This window comes from Mytilus trossulus, chromosome 10, assembly GCF_036588685.1.
Source record: "Mytilus trossulus isolate FHL-02 chromosome 10, PNRI_Mtr1.1.1.hap1, whole genome shotgun sequence".
Classification (NCBI taxonomy): Eukaryota; Metazoa; Mollusca; class Bivalvia; order Mytilida; family Mytilidae; genus Mytilus; species Mytilus trossulus.
In genome coordinates, this window is record NC_086382.1 from 34,307,999 (window position 1) to 34,328,876 (window position 20,878).

Genomic DNA, 20,878 nt, shown 5'->3' on the forward strand with positions numbered 1-20,878 from the left:
AAAACATGAATATATTCGTCTTATCTCACAATTGTCCCAGGACATCAAAAGAAATGCATGTGAATTAAGGAAATACATATTCATATTCAAACTTAATTCAAGGGTGAAAAGAAACGTGTTCACAGGCAATTGATATGTATGGTCGATAGTAAAATTAATAAAGATTAAATGTAGAAATGAATGCAATGCGGAAGATAGTCTGAGGTAAAATTGAAATGAAAGTTATGGAGAAAGAATGTTCTTATGCTTAAGACAAAACATGCCTTCTACTGATAAATATAGTGTCCTTTTGTCTTCTAATGGGATTCAATTAAAATCTGCAATATTTGTTATCTCTAATACTTTGTAAAATGAATTTGCGGTCTTAACCTAGATACAATGTAACTTACATGTCATGAATTCTGTTAGTTTTCTTCTTCATACTCAGCAAACAAAATCGGAAAGCATACCATAGAAAAGTATTTTGTCAACAGTTTTACCTTAAAACATGAATATATTCGTCTTATCTCACAATTGCTCAAGTTTACTTGATCTCCAATTTAATCAATACAATGTTCAAGTTCAAATATATATTGTCATATCAACTCTGAACAATAAGTTTGTGAAAAATAATATTAACATAAACAAAATACATTTAACAAACAAAACCATAAGAAAACACAAAAAGTAAAAAAAGCAAGACAATCTATCTATGTGATGTATAAATATATTTTATAAATAAATCAAGAGTCCCCTGTCCTCAGTTCTAATGCCTGTTTTAAAAGGACTCCAAGCTTTCTACTTCTTTTTAGGTTGTAAGCATAATGTGATAATTTTACTTTCAAATGTAATGTATATTTACTTTCTTATAGAAGCAATATGAATATTCCACCTACGTACGATGTATATATATCGCAGATGCTCCTTTTAGAAGACAAAATATAAGAAGAGTCTTCTTCAATAGAAAGTAACTTTAAATTCGAAGTAAGTGATTTTATTTTGGTTTAATTCTGTGTATTTAAAAGGTTTATGTTAGCCCTGCCGAAATTGTGCCATAAAACCAGGTTAGAATAACCATTCATTCTTAAAATATCCTATACCAAGTCAGGAATATGGCAGTTGTTAACTTATATTTCGTTTCTATGTAAGTTAAATAGGCGTTTATTTTTGTTGCATTTCAGTGTTTCTGTTGTTCCGTGGGTTTCTTCTAATAGTTGTTGTGTTTTCTCTCAATCGCTTTATGAATTTTTAACTGCGGTATACTACTGTTGCCTTTACTTAAGTAAATGCTTCACAAGCTATGATATACTTTCTTCCCTAATGATATTACGTATCAAACAGAAGCAACGGTCATCATTTCAAAGTCAAAGTAAAACCCCAAACATGGACCTTGTGGTCTCACCTTACATTTGGTGCTAAGATGTCCAGGTTCTGGTAGGAAAAGAGGTCTCTGCTAGGCAAGATAGATGCGTTACATCATGATTATGTTAAATTTGATGTATGCCTTTTTGTGCTTCCTCGTTACATTTGTTGTTTTTTATAGTGATTAAGATCATAACACAATATTGACTGCTGTACCCCTATTTTTGACATTTTTACTCTTTGAGTATGTTTGTTTTGTTCATACATCGTTGACAAAGTAATGGAATTTGATGCAACTGTCATACAAGTGAGAGGTTTAGCTAGCTATAAAACCAGGTTCAATCCACCATTTTCTACATTAGAAAATGCCTGCACCAAGTCAGGAATATGACAGTTGTTATCCATTCGTTTGATGTGTTTGGACTTTTGATTTTGGACTTTCCTTTTTGAATTTTCCTCGGAGTTCAGTATTTTTGTGTTTTTACTTTTAACATAGTGCGTAAAGCAACAAACTAAAATTAGAGCCGTGGTGTAGTGGTTAGTGCATCGGACTACTAACACAAAGGTTCCTGGTTCGATTCCCGTTTGGGATGAAAATTTCAGGAATTCAATTTTCGGCTCTCCCTTGACACCATTTGCGAGTATGGTCTTGAGGAAACGATGATAGTCCGTCGGACGGGGACGATAAATGGCTGACCCGTGTTAAGAGAGAGCCATATCTCTTGCACGTTAAAGACACCCTTGTAGATTTCGAAAAAGAGTAGGCTAATGCCGCTACAAGGCAGCACTCGCACCCGCAAAGTGGAAAGGGATTATTATAAGTTGCAAAACTTGTTTCCCAATCCACTATAAATAAATATGTTTAAACTAACAAACTGAAAGGTGCCAATAAATCTAAAATATACTTGAAACAATTGCCATATAATCAATAAAGAAAATGCAAACCTGGCCAATGATTACACTTGAGATTTTGACAAGTAAATAATCTGTCCAAATATCAATGTTTAGTGTTTGGTAAATACTTATACATTTTCGTGTTTTTCGTAAGATATGCCTTCTTGATTTTGGTTTCACCTGTTCTTTTGTATTCATCTTTTTAAATTCTGATTGTTATTATTTTAACTTCACACGATTTGGAAAAAGAGAATATGTTCGGTTAAAGCATATGCAGAATGATTATTGAAATTTGCTTGTATTTTAAAGATTTTTATTGGCAAGGTTATCTGAATTTCTGTCAGAAAAAGCTGACAGATATCATGTGACGAGAAAAACACACAATATAATGGTTCACTTTTTATAAATTGTTACTTGGATCGGGAGTTGTCTCATTGGCACTCATACCACTTCATCTTATATCTAGATCCAATGTCATACTAAGGCAAACCAAGTATACATATTAAGGTAGATTCATGGTATACCGCCATCTTGGATTGAACCATCACAGTACAAAATCGGTCTATTTATTTGCCTAAATCTGCAAATTTGGAGACAGATTTGCAATTCAATGGTTAGATTCAATGAATCGTATTATACAAAATATTTTAACAAATATCATTTTTTTTTGGTTTTAAAATCATTTTTTTCAAATGAGCCATTTAAGTGGAGATAACTCTTTTAGTACAAAATTTATACTGGGCTAATAGGTTTTTTTTTTATTTTACTTGTAGCAAGAATACAAGTTCGGTGACACCATGTTTTCTTTTTATTTTCTTAAAACATATTATGAAACCTTTCTTGTCACAACTTATTATAAAATTCTATCTCATAGAATTTTTTTATGCACACTAATGTGTTTTTTTCATGAACAAACTAACCAAATTTTGGTAATTTTCAACAACTCATAGCTTGAAAAATAGCACGGTGACCCATACTTTTTATTGAATTTTTGAAAAGAGCATAGTAAAATCTTCATTTTGGCACATTATAAAAAAATTCGGTCTCAAAAATTATATACTTGTGATCTACCTTAATTAAAACAATCGAGAGCATATACCAAAGGCCATTATCTTACTAATAAGCTGAAATAATATTCTGCGTTGTCATAAATCTTAATTAATTTACAAAATTTCAAGTTCGTTCAAACAGACATAGAAAATGACACGTTATCACTGATACACTTTTTAATATGATTTTTATGCAAATCAAACGAAATTCATTAATCTAAAAATCTTAATCAAAAGATTTTTAAAATCACACAGGAACTCTAATGTAAAGAATAAGGAAAGCACATATTCAATGGCACATCGATGTAATTTTGATACATGATATTTATGTTTCAACAATGAGTTTGATTTTACTCTTACATAAAGATACACACCATATAACATGTATAATACATGTAAAAGAGGGGATAAAGATACTAGAGGAACAGTCAAACTAAAAAAAAAAGACAAACAGACAAACAATAGTACATATGACACAACATTAAAAACTAAAACAATAAGCAACACGAACCCCACCAAATATTGGGGTGATATCAGGTGCTCCTGAAGGGTAAGCAGGTCCGTTGTCTCAGTTTCTCAATTGATAAAATAAATCGGAAATTTTGGAAAAGCTGTTCTACCGTGATGAAGGGTTGTACATTTGTAATGTTTCTGTAAATTCGGGGTATATTGATAAAAACATAAATTTTACTTTACAGAAAGGTATCTTCATGGGTTCGTTCCAAGGTTTTCAGTAACAGATAGTAATTCACTTTACATACAGAAGATTTTGGATTTAAAGTCCACATTCCTACCAGATTTGGTAACATGAATGTTTCCATTTTTACATTTTACACAGTCAAACGGAAGTCCTTTGATAGAAGTTGTACCCCTCGAACGGGAAACTGAGCACAATTTATTTACTACGGGTTACTTTTATAACCTGTACATGGAAGTTCTATATGTAAGCCAAATCAAACTTTTTCATGAAGAAGATGTAATACCCATGCACAATGATAGCTTGAAACGTCCACGAACTAAGTTTTAAGTTGAATCTTTTAAAGTTAAACTCTTACTACATATACATGTTCCAAGAAACCCTACTAATTGATCAACAGATAACGAAACCAATTTCACTGCACCAGCTGTGCATTTCGACCGACACTGCGTGTGTGTGCAGTGATGCCGTACGTCATAATATTAGTGAAACGCAATGCCTAAAATAAACTTTGAAGGAACTGATATAATCGAAAAGAACCACAATGTATAGTTAAAAGTAATTTTATTTTCTTCCGTAGTGTTTGTTTAAATACTGTAAACCAACTTATTTTCACGGATACTTTTTTTCTGGTTATACCAATTCTAGTTTATTCGCGGCTTCTCGAATTTGCGATTTTCTTATTTTCTTGATTTAGCTTAATAAAGATTTACTTATTCGCGACGGTTTATATTCGCGTTATTTTTCTCCTCGCGAGAGTCGCGAAAATAAATCGCTCGTGAAAATAAGTTGATTTACAGTGAATGTCATCTTTTATAGAAGTACGAAAAAGCAATGTCATATGATAGTAGATGTGTATGCACATGAATGTTCAAGCCGTTTTCCTGAGCAAATGTCGGGTAATAGTTTATGTTTCCTTTTCTTATTATGGTCATCATAAAATTGCTAAAAATATTGTATTTGGTCGCTTAATATAAAGTAATCAAGAATGCAGTGAATAATTGGTTCCGTGATCGACTTCGACTTTAATAGCAAATGCAAATGAAAGAACACAAATGTCTTCAATTCCTAGAACAACTTCAAAAGGAAAGTATAACAGAAAAGGAAAGTCATATAAAAGAGTAGAACTTTAAATTAATAGATTGTATGAAGATAGTAGAATTAACATAAATTGTAAGAAATAATACAATCATCGGCATCAATGAATAATACATTTCTTTAGTTTTCCTGTATATCATTACCTTATATTTAGTTATAGTTAAAATTTCTTGAGCTTAACTACAAAGGTTTTTTTTTCTATTGTATTTATACAGGAGTGATACAGCACACCAAAGTTACAAAGAAAACAAAGACATCTTGACGTCAACATACTGTCTACACAAAGAGACGTTTGTCTTCAACATGTCAATTTGCAAATCGATGGTCTTAAAACCTTGTAAATAAACTCAACCTCGAATATCCAAGATGTGTCATTAACAAAAATTCATCATGATGAAATATTGACGAGAACTTGCCTAAGAAAGTACATATCCATATTTGGCGGTGGTTAACACATATAATTTGTTTTGAGATATCAACCCTTTTGGTTTTTTTTATTCCGATCATTGAACTTATAGAAGATACATTAAAGAGATGACGACAAAATTGTTGCCGGAAAAATATTTGCTGTATAATGTTAGTTGATTTTTTTTTTCGTTTTCTAAAACATTTCTATTGTGTTCATTATATGTTGATCAAAACTTCATTTTTAAGGTCATTAAGAAAATCAAATAAACAAACATTTAATTCATGTCCAAAAAAATATGACATTTCAAACTTCAATCCAAAATCAAAGTTATAAATATGATTACAGCACATTTCAGTCAGTATGTAGCTAATGGTAATATCTTTGGTTAGCTTGCTTGTTAGCTGAACCGTGAAGTCATTGTTAGGTAAGGTAAACTTCCCTCCTTTAATAGTAGACTAGCCCAACAGATGAAAAATCTATCTCTCTGTAGGACTAAGCTACTATTAAAGGAGGGAAGTTTACCTTACATAACAATGACTTTACGGTTCAGCTAACAAGCAAGCTAACCAAAGATATTACCATTACCTACATACTGACTGAAATGTGCTGTAAACAATAGGATTTTTCTTCTCCGAAGAATATTAGGCCCTTACAAGATGGCATAATGTAGATATGGGACAAGCAACGTTGTTTTAACGTTTTTGTATGCATTGCTCCTAAATTGGTGTTTTTTGTCATGTCAAAACCATTCTCATATAAAGGCAACAGTAGTATACCACTATTTAAAAGTTATCAATCGATTGCGAGAAAACAAATCCGGATTACAAACTAAAACTGAGGTTAAAACATCGACTATAAGAGGTAAACAGCGAAACAACAGAAACACTGAAGTGCAACAAAAAAAAAAAGACAATGCAACACACTCAGAAATGAACTATAAGATAACAACTGCCATTTTCCTGACTTGGTACAGGATATTTTAAGAAAAATGGTGGATTGAAACTGGTTTTGTTGCTAGTCAAACCTCACGCTTTTATGACAATGTTAAATATAACAAAAACATGACAACATTTCATGACAGGACTACAGTACACATAAAATTAATAACATTCAGGACAGATAAATACACAAATAAACATTACTATAGGACATTTTGACATGCTAATTGTTGTCAAAGGTACCGTGCTTATAATTTAATATACCGTACGTGCATCTCGTCTACACACGACCCACCAGTGACGCTCAGATCAAAATAGTAAAGAAAGCCAAACAAGTACAAAGTTGAAGAGCATTGACAATTTTAAAACTTATTTCTTTTTATGTCTGTATTAGAATAACAAATCAATATCTAATTTAATATAGTCAATCTTCATTCAATACATTTAATTTATGTTCTAGGTTGCCATAGATCTTCAATATTTCATGATCGTTTGAACAAACTGAGTAATTTGAAACCCTCTGACATTGGTTGATAAGTTTTTGAATTAATTAAATCTCTTAAATGCAAAATTCATTGATATAAATATCATTTTACTCGTGCATCAAAAACAGATTCACTTTACAATGATTCAGATATAAAAATAAGTTAACACCAAATGGAACCACTAAAAAAATAAATACCAAATCTACTTAACTATTTTGCTCCAATGGTAGATATAAGTGTATTTTACACCTTCTAAACATGAAATATGTTCAACAGTAAACAATCAAATGTTGTTGATGCATTTAAGGCATATTTTTTTATAAAGCATCATAGTTTATGTTTTTGTAGCAAATTCGCAATTTTAAATTCTAGTATATGTCTCTAACAGTTGATAAGTTTATCATTATATACAGTGGCGGCTTAGATTTCAAGTGGTAAAGTTGAAGTAATAACTTTACGTTTGACAATATCCACAATGATTTGATAAGACGTTTTTGAAATATCTTTAGATGTAATAACACTAAATCATGGTACGTCACACCCGGTTGAAATATTTCTAGGTCATAAACGTATCTCTTGGGTATTTCAAAGCACTAAAAAAAAATATATGAGGTTGCTATAGAATAATTTTGAAACTTGAGGTTTCATGGTTACTAAAGCTTGAACACAGGTTAATAAGGGGCAAATTTTTGATTGATTAATTTTCAGTGATAGTTATTTTCTCATATGCAATGAAATAATATGTGAATTTCTTTCCATAATGCTGAACAAGATAAAACTTCACTCGTGTCAAGTATTTCTTAATATGAAACATAGATAAATTCTGAATCTTTTTTTCGAAAGTGCAAGACTAATAGGGGAAAATCAATTGTGGTATTACACCTTTATCGCAGATGACGTTATATGTGTTTCATTCATCGTAACCCTAATACTGGTTGTCGTTAGTCGCCACCTGCCATTATGAGGTTTCTTTAAGCCGTTAGATTTTTTATTTGTTTGTAGATAGATATAGGAAGATGTGGTGTGAATGCCAATGAGACAACTCTCCATTCAAATAACAATTTAAAAAAAAGTAAACCATCATAGGTCAATGTTGAATTAAACCATTATAGGTCACGGTTAAATTGTTTATAATGTTGTCTTGTTGTGTCCTTTGATAGCTGACAGTATATGCAGTATGGATTTAAATAATTGCTTACATGTAAATATTGGTATACCCTGGTGTATGTTTGTCAATTTAGCAATCATAACGAAATTTATATTTCTATATGAGAAGCAACCGTTTCGAATTTTGATCCTCATGATTTTGTATCTAAATAAACTTTTTGAATGTACGCCAGACGCACTTTTCGTCTACAAAAGACTAAAGAATCCATAACTCCATCATATACATAGATAGTATATAAAAAGATTTACATGAAAAATATCCTTTAAAGTAGAGAAAGACCTTTTATAAAATGATATCTATAGTATACAACTTTGTTCTGTTTGATAAAAAGGTTCTAGCTAAATACGTAAAATGACAGCGAACAATACAAACTAATAAACAAACCGTATGCAAAACTGAGAGCGATATAATGAATGATATTAACTTTAAGAAAAAAAAAGTAGCTTCAAATATTTTACTAAATTTTGGTAGTTGAATAAACACAGTTTTGTCTTTCAAACATACAAATTTGTATGTTTAATGACATACGAAATAGTTTTTCGTAGGGTTAACATAAAGAGCTTCGAGAGCAATAATATATTGCAAGAATAAACAAATAGACGAAAAAGGACTGATAAAATATGTAATACTGACTTTACAAATCATGCATTCAGAATGCTAAATTAGGAAAGGGCATATGAAAAATTCACTTAAAAGAAAACTCTCCGTTGACAATTTGTCAGCGAGTTAATTTATTAGAATTGAAAAAGACTCATTTGTGTGGTGAGTAAGTAATTTTATTGAAATCATTGGAATATCTCAAATTACAGCATAATTACATACCAAATTACCTACTGAATTAGACTATTTACCGGATTTTGATATAAAGTGAGCAACACAATGTGTGCCATATGTGGAGCAGGATATGCCTACCCTTCTGAAGCACCTGAGATCACCCCTAGTTTTTAGAGGGATTTGTGTTGCTTATTCTTTAGTTTTCTATTTTGTGTCATGTGTACTATTTTTCGTCTGTTTTTCTTTTTCATTTTTAGCCATGGCTTTGTCAGTTTATTTTCGATGACTTTGACTGTCCCTTTGGTATCTTTCGTCCCTCTTTTATAACTAACTAAAGACAATGCACACAGACTGGGACCACAAAACAATGAAAAAACTGTGTACAAGTATATACACAGCTAATTGGCATTGTGAGGCTAGTAATTTACTTGCAATGATCTGAAATGCATGTGTTCGTGTTGAGCATAACCAGACTGAAATTAAGAATTTGCTTTAAATTTACATACTTTCTTTGATAAATGCCAATGAAATTTGACTAGTTGTTTAAGAGAACTTTTTGTTGAAACGGTTAACCAGAGATGACAGATGCCATATGATTTTAAAGAAAAAGCTCACACCAACTACTACCTAACTACAAAGGAAACACAAGTCATATAATAGCAAACCATGTGTAAGTTAGGGATAAAGCAATACCAAGCAAAAACCAATACCCGTTCTTTTCCTAATGAGTTCAACTCATATTCTAAGCTGTCATATATCTTGATTAGTTTATAAATTGTTAGGTTTGTTCAAACAAATTTAGCAATATGACACAAACTGATAACATTTTTTTGTCGATTCTAATGTATAAAATATAAAATTCATTAATATATATGTCATATTTCTCATACATCAAAAAAATATTTTTCGAACGAAAAAACATTTCTTTTAAATAAGGAAAACACAATTCGATTGCACCATGATCAAATTTTTAAATAACTTTTATGATCCAATAGAAACCTTAATTAGACCCCTAAACGAAAAGATTTTGTTAAGTTCAACTTCATCTTCATTGTTAATACGAACCAGGGTACGTTGAAATGAGCTATAAATTGTAAGAAATATTATATTTTCTTTTGACTGTATGCTTCATATATGAACCAGCTTTGTAAGTGGTAAAAGGAAGATTGAAATGTTTATTGTTATTCTGTGGTTTAGATGTTTGAACGACTATTGAATATTAATTGTGTGTAGCTTTGTGATGAGTGTTCTTGCGTTTGTTTGTATTGTATTTTTTTACGTAGTGGTTTCATTCTAGTGATATTTGTTAACATTGGTATATAAGTGGGAGGTTTATCTAGCCATTAACCAGGTTCAAACCATAATTTTTTTTTAAATGTTTTATACCATGACAGGAATATTGCAGTTGTTATTAAATATTTAGTTTCTTTGTTTGTTGGCGTTTGTTTTTTGTTCTACGTCAGTGATTCTGTTGTTTCGTTGATATCCATTTGTAGTGGATGTGTAGCCCTCAGTTTTAGTTTGCAACCCGGATTTGTGTTTGTCTCAATCGATTTATGACTTTTGAACAGCGGTATACATACTGTTGTCTTAATAAAAAAAAAACATATTTAAAAATAATAGAACAATGAAAAAGATATCATGAACTGTCATTTCAATTTAAATACTGGTATGTAATTATTTAACATTATCATGTATAGTTTATAAATGATCAAGGCATTGTCTCATGTGAATACATGAACACACAACTAATATATATAATATCTTCATTACTTTTATAAATACCAAAAGAGAATCTATTAGTTTTACAGTTGACTGGCTTCATTCCTTCTCTTTGAAATACAGGGATTATCATATTGGCTCATCAAACTATTCATTCAAACAAAGTAATGTAGTGTACAGGATTAAAACAGAGCAGCCAAATGAGGTCATTATTTCTCTGATTACATATATTTTTTTTGTCAAGAAATTCTTTTCTTCTTATTATTATGGTCAGCATTAAATTTCTAAAAATAATAGTCGATAGCTCAATAAAAAGCAATCCAGCTTGCAGTGAATAATTGGTTCATTGGTCGATTTTGACATCAATTGCAAAATGCAAATATGTAAGTACACAAATAGCTTTATTTCTATGACTTCAAAAGGAAAGTATAACAGAAAAGGAAAGACTCACTAAAAGTTAAGTCGGAGATAAAAAATGAATAACCAAAAGTGCAATTTCTGATTTATCGATAGTAAAACTATGTTCAGTAATTTTAAATCTATACATTGTAGGAATAAGAAAAATGCATTAGTGAGTAATATATTACTTCACTTTTTACCTATGGCATTATGTTGTTATTTTTCTTATTAATTAATAAGTATATCCAGTTAAGTTTTATTGTCATGGTGTAAATGGGTTTAAGTCTTGGTATAATTTTCTGGTTAAAGTTCTTGTTCGTTTTTGCCTTTCGATCGTCTTAATGCAAGAGCCTTGATAATTCTTATGTATCCGAAATGCATGTCTGAAGTATAAAATCAAAGCCCTTAAAAGCTCCCTGGCCAAAAAATCATACTTTTATACCATGTGAAAACTCATGTTGCTTTTGATGTCTTATTTGAATACAATTGGAAAATAACAAATCAATACCTAATTTAATATAGCCAATGTTAATCTACCACATTATATTCATGTTCTAGGCTGCCATAGATCTTCAGTATTTCACGATCGTTTAAACAAACTGAGTAATCTGAAAACATCTGACATTGGCTGATAAGTTTTTGGTTCGATTAAATCTATTTAAAATGCAAAATTCATTGATATAAATGTCATATTGCTCGTACATCAAATATAAATTCATATTGCACAGGTTATGGTGTGAAAATATGCAGACATCAAATGTAACTACGAAAAAAGCAAATACCAAATATACCTAATTATTTTGTTCCCAGTGTTAATACAAGTGCATATCTAATGTAGATAAAATGTTGGTATGAAATATATGCAACAGTAAACAACCTCAAATTTTGTCGATGTATTAAAGGATAAGATAGAATCTTTGATAAATCGTCTGATACGTTTATATAGGGATAAGGCTGATAGACGGTTGGTACCTTTGTTCCAAAGAATGAATTCATATCTTCAAGTTTTGCAGACGCCATCATAATTTGGTTGGCAGTTATGGAATATCTGTATCGCTGATGACGTCGGATATGATATACACTCAAACTCAATCAATTCCACAATCATTTTCTCTTCCTCGATAAAGAAGGATACTGGACATGTCATTTCTGTAAGAAAGTCTCTGAAAAGTTGAAACATTGAAACAAGTAACCATTCGTTATAAATGGTTATAGTATGCATATGCAAGTACTGTAGATTGTCAAAAAGAAAGCAGTTTTAAAAGAAACAATGATAATACCCGCTTCCGGTGCATATAGGTTGTACGCTTTACCATGACATTTGGACATAAAAATCACTTTATTCACCAATGGGTATTTCAATAATAATGCCACAAGGGCAGTTTAATAATTATAACTGCAATGTCCTCTTCATAAGAATTTTTTTTTTTTTTTTTTTTATTAAAGATGCCAATGAAAAAAGTAATTTAAATTTGATATGAAAGAACATAGACTATAAAATATAAAAATGCTAGCCGCCAAATTAGAGGAAGTACTTAAAAGCGTTAAGTGATTTGAATATGCAATGATTTTAATTGGTTGTTGGAAACGTCTACTGGTTTATTTGACAGAGTAAACGTTGTGTTTGGTGTTGTATAATGAACAAACCAACATTTTAGATAGTCTTTGTATCCTTTAAATGTTAAAGGTGCGTAGAACTAGTGTTTAGTAGTCTGAAATATATGTCACAATACAAAACTCAAGTTATTTGTTTGTTTTTATGATAAAAAATAAGAATTGAAACGAGAAATGTGTTAAAGAGACAATATCCCGACCAATGAGCAGAAAATACTCCTAAGCCACCTATGGAAATCTGAATTTTTAGGCTACCTTCAGATGGCCCTTTCCTTAAAAATTTGTACTAGTTCAGCGAAAATAGACGTCACACTAAGCATACCCTAATATACATGTTTTTAATTTGAAAATTTTAAATACTTTGCGTATTGTACATGAAACACCTGTCTATTTTTGAATTTTGTACTGTTTAAAATTGTGGTTGCATTACCGTATACCTAACATTTCAGTTTATTCTTATACATATGTATAATTTCCCCAAACGCCTGTTCTCGAATGTTAATTAAAGCTCATTCAAATACATGTGTCGTTAGCATTGAAGTTTGTATGGTCCATTATGTAGATTTGTGTAAAACTACGCAACATGTTTTACAAAGTGTTTTCATCCTCCTTTATGTTTTGTAATCTTGATAGTTTAAGCGCTATAGTATCATAAAATTTACGTATGAAAATTAGTATAATAATGCTGATGATCATAAATTGAACGTCCAGCGACAGTTATTACTTGAGACAAGATGAGAAAAAGTTTGTACAATATAAGTATAAACCCTGATTTGTACTAGACCAAAACACTTATCGGATTTTAATGTGTTACATTTCTTCTTAACAATGAAAGCGTCTTTATGGAGACATAACAGATTATTCTGTCTTTGAAACAGCACGTTGGCTCTTATCCCTAAATGTCAAATGAATGGCGGTTAAGCAGCAAACACAAAGTTTATACAATTTCAGTCGTTTGATTTTATGAATTAGAATGAAATTATTTTCTGAATTGTCTGCCCATAGATGGCGTTAAGGTTAAGTGTTTTGTGTGATTTGGCGGTTAAATCATTCGGCACGACAGGTCCTACTCGATATGTCACGTTAATTTGTACATCCATGCTATTTGTTATTTTGTATCAAGCAATATATAAGAGATTGATTGATTGATTTACAAATGAGTGTGTGTATTGAAATACTAGTATATATAGATATATATGATGACTTTTCGTTCTGATTCGTAATTTGTGTACAATAAATATTATTAAATGGTTGTTATTAAACCACCCCTCGACCCTGTCGTGTGGTGTAGCACTTTACTCTTTTATTATTTATTAGTATGATTATTATCAGTGGTTGTGGTATATGGGTGTTTGACTCTCCATGGATTGAAACCAAGATATATCTCATACAAGGACATCACACTGTATACTACAGCATTTACATGATAGCATATATTAAGGGGATTAATGTAAATGTGGTTCATGTTGTTGATAATGAACTTTTTTGTTTTTCGTTCATTTTTATACATAAATAAGGCCGTTAGTTTTCTCGTTTGAATTGTTTTACATTGTCTTATCGGGGCCTTTTATAGCTGACTATGCGGTATGGGCTTTGCTCATTGTTGAAGGCCGTACGGTCATCTATAGTTGTTACTGTCTGTGTCATTTTGGTCTTTTGTGGATAGTTGTCTCATTTGGCAATCATACCACATCTTATTTTTTATATTTCGTCTATTGCAAGTGGCAATTATCTATTAATAGGTTTTGAGTTAATTCTTAGTTGATGAATTTAAATATGAGCCATGGAAATGTATGAAAATCCTATTCCTGACAACATGACAGTCTCCGTAAAACAGAGTAATGCGAAAATTGAAATGTTTTTAAAATAGTTAAACGACTTAAGTGATTGATGACAAGTCCTCGTATGATGTTTGAAGTTCTATTTTCAAAACTCTGGCTACAAAAGTTTAGGGTAAGTCTTGTGTGGACAAAATGCACTTCTGGCGGGTTTTTTTTTTCTTCTTTTCGAGTGTGAATTCATATTACTATAAGACGTGTCACGGTACTTATCTATCCCAAATTCATGTATTTGGTCTTGATGTTATATTTGTTATTCTCATAGGATTTTGTCTAAGGCTTAGTCCGTTTCTCTGTGTGTTACATTTTAATGTTGTGTCGTTGTTCTCCTCTTATATTTAATGCGTTTCCCTCAGTTTTAGTGTGTTACCCCAATTTTGTTTTTTGTCCATAGATTTACGAGTTTTGAACAGCGGTATACTACTGTTGCCTTTATTCATTTAGTGCAAAAATTCAAATTTCTCAGATTGTAAAGTTATCGTATATCAAATGATAGAACATAAAGCGTACATTTCAAATTTCAAATTGACGTTCTCCAAAAACTGGTTGGGTGGGGTAATTATAAGTGTTTGTGTTACATTTTAATGTTTTAGTTTGTTACCCCGATTTTGTTTTTTGTCCATGGATTTATGAGTTTTGAACAGCGGTATACTACTGAGATTGCCTTTATTTAGGCTATCTTTGTAGTATGTTTTGTATTGCCTTAGTTGCCGTCATCAGAGTTGCTACTTGCTTGGCTTCCAGCGAGAATAGAGAATATGGTAATGGCGTTAAAAGTGCAGAGAGAATGCCATCAGCACGCAAGTTACGTTTACGCATCAAAAGCTGCCTAAAGGAATATTATCGAGTTTCTTATATTCGTTTTTAAATGATGAAATAGGAAAATGAATTTTGCTATGTCATATATTATTGTCAATTTCTAATGTGTGTGGTCTTTGTATACAATTTCCTTTAGATATCATCTACAGTTAAAAAATACTTTTTCGTATTACAATAGTCGAGTTTGCTGCTTACTGAACTTCATGTACATGTATCACCATTAATTAGCAACGTGACACCACAGTTTCCTTTTTGGAAAAAAACCGACAGGTATCCAGTTTCATGACATCTGTCATATACATGATTTTTATTATAGATCATATTATCTTTTAATTATGGAGAGTGACCTAGATTAAGGGGACAGAACGCAAAGAAATCACTGATAAAATTGCATCAGCAAAATCCATAAATATTTTTCAAGTTTCTAACTAGTGCAAATTATTTTAAATCAATGATGCGTGAATATCGAACATTGACGAAAGTGCCATGGATGCAGTGAATATGGATTAGCCTGGGATTCTGTCTTACTGTTTGACAACAGGAGGAAGTTGGGTACTGCAGGAGTACAAACTAAGCGCCGATTTAAAGAGTTATCTCCCTCAACTCAATGTCGACACCTATTTTAAAACAGATTGCATTTTCTCACTGGCTATGTCTATGCTAATAAAGTTGCAAGACAAACAAGTTGAAACATTATCAATAGTATCGTGCAGATCATTTTTTTTGGTTATCTTTATATGATTCGAGCGTCACTAACGAGTCTTTTATAAACGAATGCGAGTCTGACACAAATACAAAATTTCATTCCTGGTATCTATGATGAGTAAATTTACAACCACTGGGTATACCACTGCTGGTGAAGTTTTTTTTTTTTTGCCAAGTGAATCGCAAGTCCAGTAGTAAGCATTTCTAAGAATTATCATTGATATGGTCATATTTATGAATTAACTGTTTACAAATCTTTAATTTGAACTTTTGAAATACAAAGGCTTTTCTATCTCAGGAATACATAAACTTAGCTCATATAGTTAATTGTTATTTCTGTAACTAGGAAACTCTTTTAATTAAAAATAATCCGCTTAGGAAATAAAACATGAATACGGAATTCGCCATTTTGGCAAATTGTTATATAACAGTGGAAGTTATTACATTTTCTGGGATTTATGGAGCAATAACTTATGTTGTCATGTACGCATGTAGTATTCATTTCATATCTATATTAAATTTTGTGTAACTCAAACATGCAATGGACTTAACAGTTAAACCGCTAAAGTCAGTTAAGATAAGATTGACTTATCATCCCATAAAATGCACGCTTACAACCAGTAACATGCCCTTATACCTCCTGGTAATACCTTGATATAATTAAAAAAAAATCAACAAAAAAAAACACATCTTGACAACCACATCGTGAATGTACAGACGTCCAAATTAAGGCCAAGAAAAAGTACCGGTAACACCAAGTTCTTTTGTATACTAGATTTATCCCCACTGAGAAAATTGGTCCCATGATCATAATATTAGGGTTTTATCGCAAAGCTCTGTTTAAGCATGATAGGGTCACAAATTGAATATAGTCTGTAAACATAAATCGTCAGTACAGTCAATTTAAAACTTCTTTAACCGACTTTGATCCTTAAATTGTAAAACACAAATTGAATGACATACGAAGTCAATAAAAATGTACCAAGAATTACACTGTTTCTCAACATAGTAGAATACTTTGAGACGTCAAACCACTATTGTTCAACAGATAAAAGGAAATACAAAGAGGTCACAAATATAGCCAAAGATTAAACATTTAATTATACAATTACAAGCATTTCAACTATCTAAAATACAATTAAATTCAAATTCAAATGTACATCTGTATTCTATACACAATACCATCGCGTGGTGGGTCATGAAGCGCGATCGAACTTGACAAAAAATTCTATTCTTTTTTTTTACAAATTTATTCAAACATGACAGTCATTTTGTTACTTAAATTGAAACATTTCAATTGAATTTAAATCACAAATTCCATCGAAATTCTAATTCTTCCTCCTTAAAGGAACTGTAACTGACATATACTGCTTTTTAAAGCATTCAATTTAATAAATTTTAATATAAATTGAAATAAATGCAAAACGTACGATATAAAAATGTCACTGACGACAAATAAACGAGGGGATGATCGCATTTTATGTACGCTGCATTTTACTCCCTTCATGGGAAACCAATAAAACTCGGAGAGGTATATCAAATAAAAATATTTCCAGTTTTTGATGTCACTTGAAAGGGGATCACTTGAATATATGACCTTTGTAGGGGTTTAAGACAGGTAAACAACATGTAAATGTCTGTAAGCCACCAACATAAAATACAGTTATGCACTTTTCCTCAAACTTGTTTCCTTAAAAATGTAGTCCATGGAGGAAAACTATTTTTAAAGTTTAAAAGTCTCGCAAAATTAATTATCGTTCTTTGTTATTATCCCTTTCTCGTAACATTGATTGATCTAAAGTATGTTATATATAAACTAAACCTACTCGCATCTTTCTTTTTAACTTTCATCCTTATTTATTTTGCAAAGTTGAATTTAAATTTGAAATCTGCAAAACTTATACAAGAAGTTGGTAGACATAGAACCCTTCTAACTCGTGATATTTTCATGATATATGTCCAAATATTTCCATTCAGAGGCGAGGAAGTGGTGAAATTTTGGAATGAAACTTTATCTTAACTAATTAGAGCATAATGGATTGATTGATTGTTGATTGCTTAAATTACAGTGACAAATAGTTCATGCATATTCAGGACAAGTGTGCATTTGTGGTAACCATCTTCAGCAATGTTTCGTGAAATATGTTGGCCTCAAAATTTAAGTGTAATTATTTTGATAACTTAATAAGTGAATGAAAATAAAGTCATTGCTATATTTGATTGTAATAAGCATACACAAAAATATAAGGTACCAGGATATAGTATATCTAAAATTTGCATAATCCATACTGCAGCTACAATTGTCGGCGTACACATGGTACATGGATGGCGTGTTGCAGTACTTTAACCTAAAGACTTTCAAAATAACAAGTTTTTCAACAAAAAATATTATAAAGTACATGCGTTATAATGTGTATACTTTGGCTATCTTGTGTCCTTAGAAAATGCTTAAAAAAATAGACAAATTTAATACATTAGCATGTTTAATGGACATTTTTAAAAATGTAAAACTAAACCTTTTATGAATTTATTTTTCTGAGGAATCAAATCCGAGTCTATGTGACACAAGGTTTTGAAATTAATTTAAAATTAATTGTTAAAATGAACACATAAATAATGAGGCTGTCAAACAAATTCGAGATTTATTGACTTATCCTAGACAATCCCCGTCTGGTTTGTATTCATATGCAAAAAATATAACTTAATATTTGTACATCTCTTTATTTACACAAAAGTACATATGAGATGAGCCAATTAATAACGCATTAAGAAATTCTTTTGGTGAATCATAATTTATTGTTAACCAGTATATGAAACTTCTAAACGTGTGTTCGGCCTAACGACCGAGCCATTATAAGCCAGATTTCAACAGTAAATAGATTACGGAAAAACTTAATTTAAAAACATTAATTATTTTATTAAATGATTTTTTTTCAAAAAATTTAATTAAATCTGACGTTTATATTTATATCTATTATGTTGACAAGGTACGAAATCAAGTGTAATATTTCACATCATAATTAATGTCAACTGCATTAACATGAAATTTTCTTACATTTTCCTCAGCATGCCAACATGTCTATACAAAATTGACTTTGTAAAAATATCTATATGAGATTCTAAACCCCCTTCATGTTTATCATCAATAGGGTACTTTGATTTTTTTGTACCAAGATTGATAGCGCCTTGGGGTCGTGTGGATAACTATCCGACTCAAACAAAGAGTCTGATTTATTTTACACGAAATAAATCACCTCAGCCGTGCATTTTCTCATCCTCTTTCCGGTGATAGTGACTTCACTGAATGAAACTATGAGCAACACGAGGGGTGCCACATGTTGAGCAGGACTTGCTTGGTTCCACATGTTGAACAGAATCTGATTTTACTTGACACGAGGGGTACCACATATTGAGCAGGATCTGCTTTAACGCGACAGGAGGGGTGCCACATGTTGATTAGGATCTGCTTTAACGCCCCACGAGGGGTGCCACATGTTGATCAGGATCTGCTTTAACGCGACACGAGGGATGCACAAGTTGAGCAGGATCTGCTTTAAAGTGACGCGAGGGGTGCACATGTTGAGAAGGATCTGCTTTAACGTGACACAAGGGGTGCACATGATCAGAAGGATCTGATTTTTGTTCTCTTTTTGGTATCCTCTGTGTCTTTTTTCTATTTTCAGGTTGAAACAAAGCCTTATGATTTTGAAATTTAAACGAATCGGTTACTAGTATTTATCTAAAATGTGTTAGGTTTGATTTATTGATTGAATGTTGATTTTAAAATATATGATTCAGTGGTAGATATTACACGACTTTTATTATAATGAAATTTTATTTTTTATGTAAATTCAACCTCCTTTGTATTGAAACACAATATGTCCAGTTCTCACATAATACTAGTAGCTCAAAAGTGTGAAAGATCAATTCTTTTTAACTGATTGACAGCAAACGAACAGCATGATTCAGTACAGGTCTGATCTATCATATATATATATATATCCTATACAATCATGTGTTTTGCAACCATTAACTCTGATGAAAGCCTGAGGTATTGCTAATCATCCTACATGCGATCATATTTTTGTATTGTTTGATTGGCTCGAATATTTAATTTTTTGACAAAATTTTGAAAATTGGCGATTTATAAAAAAGAAGATGTGGTATGATTGCCAATGAGACAACTATCCACAAAAGACCAAAATGACACAAACATTAACAGCTATAGGTCACCGTACGGCCTTCAACAATGAACAAAGCCCATACCACATTGTCAGCTATAAAAGGCCCCGATGAGACAATGTAAAACGATTCCAACGATTTTCACTTGTTTACTTCAAAATCCAGTTGCAAATATCTCATGGTATAAATTGTACATTGATATATATACTAAAGCATATTGACTTGTTCAACACTATTTCATGACCTTCAGACGCCTTTCTTTGAAATGTGGTGCGGGATAGCTGTCTCAATGAGACTTACACTGATCTCATATCTCATAAAACAGGAATCTTGTTTTATCATGTCAAAAACTTTTATAAGAGTGGCCAAGTCAACCCTATACTAAGTAATCAAAACATTGAACATGGTTTTATTTGTATAAATATTGATTTTCTTATAGGTTACCTTAAAACCAATTAATTGAATATTATTGCTATACACATATGCACATTCAATTCTACAATCTGTTGATACCTATAAATTTAGCATGGCACAAGGTAATGTTTTCTTCTTACTGCAAAATGACGTATTTGCACTAAATCCATTGGATGTTAATTGCATAATGATTGATATTTAGTCTTATATACATTACATTGGATTTAAACTAGCTGTCAGTAACTGTGTTTTTTGTTAAAAGGGATGTTTAAATTCCCTGCCATATGGTTCTATGTTTTTGTTAGAAATTTTTCCTGCTTTGTATCAGCTTG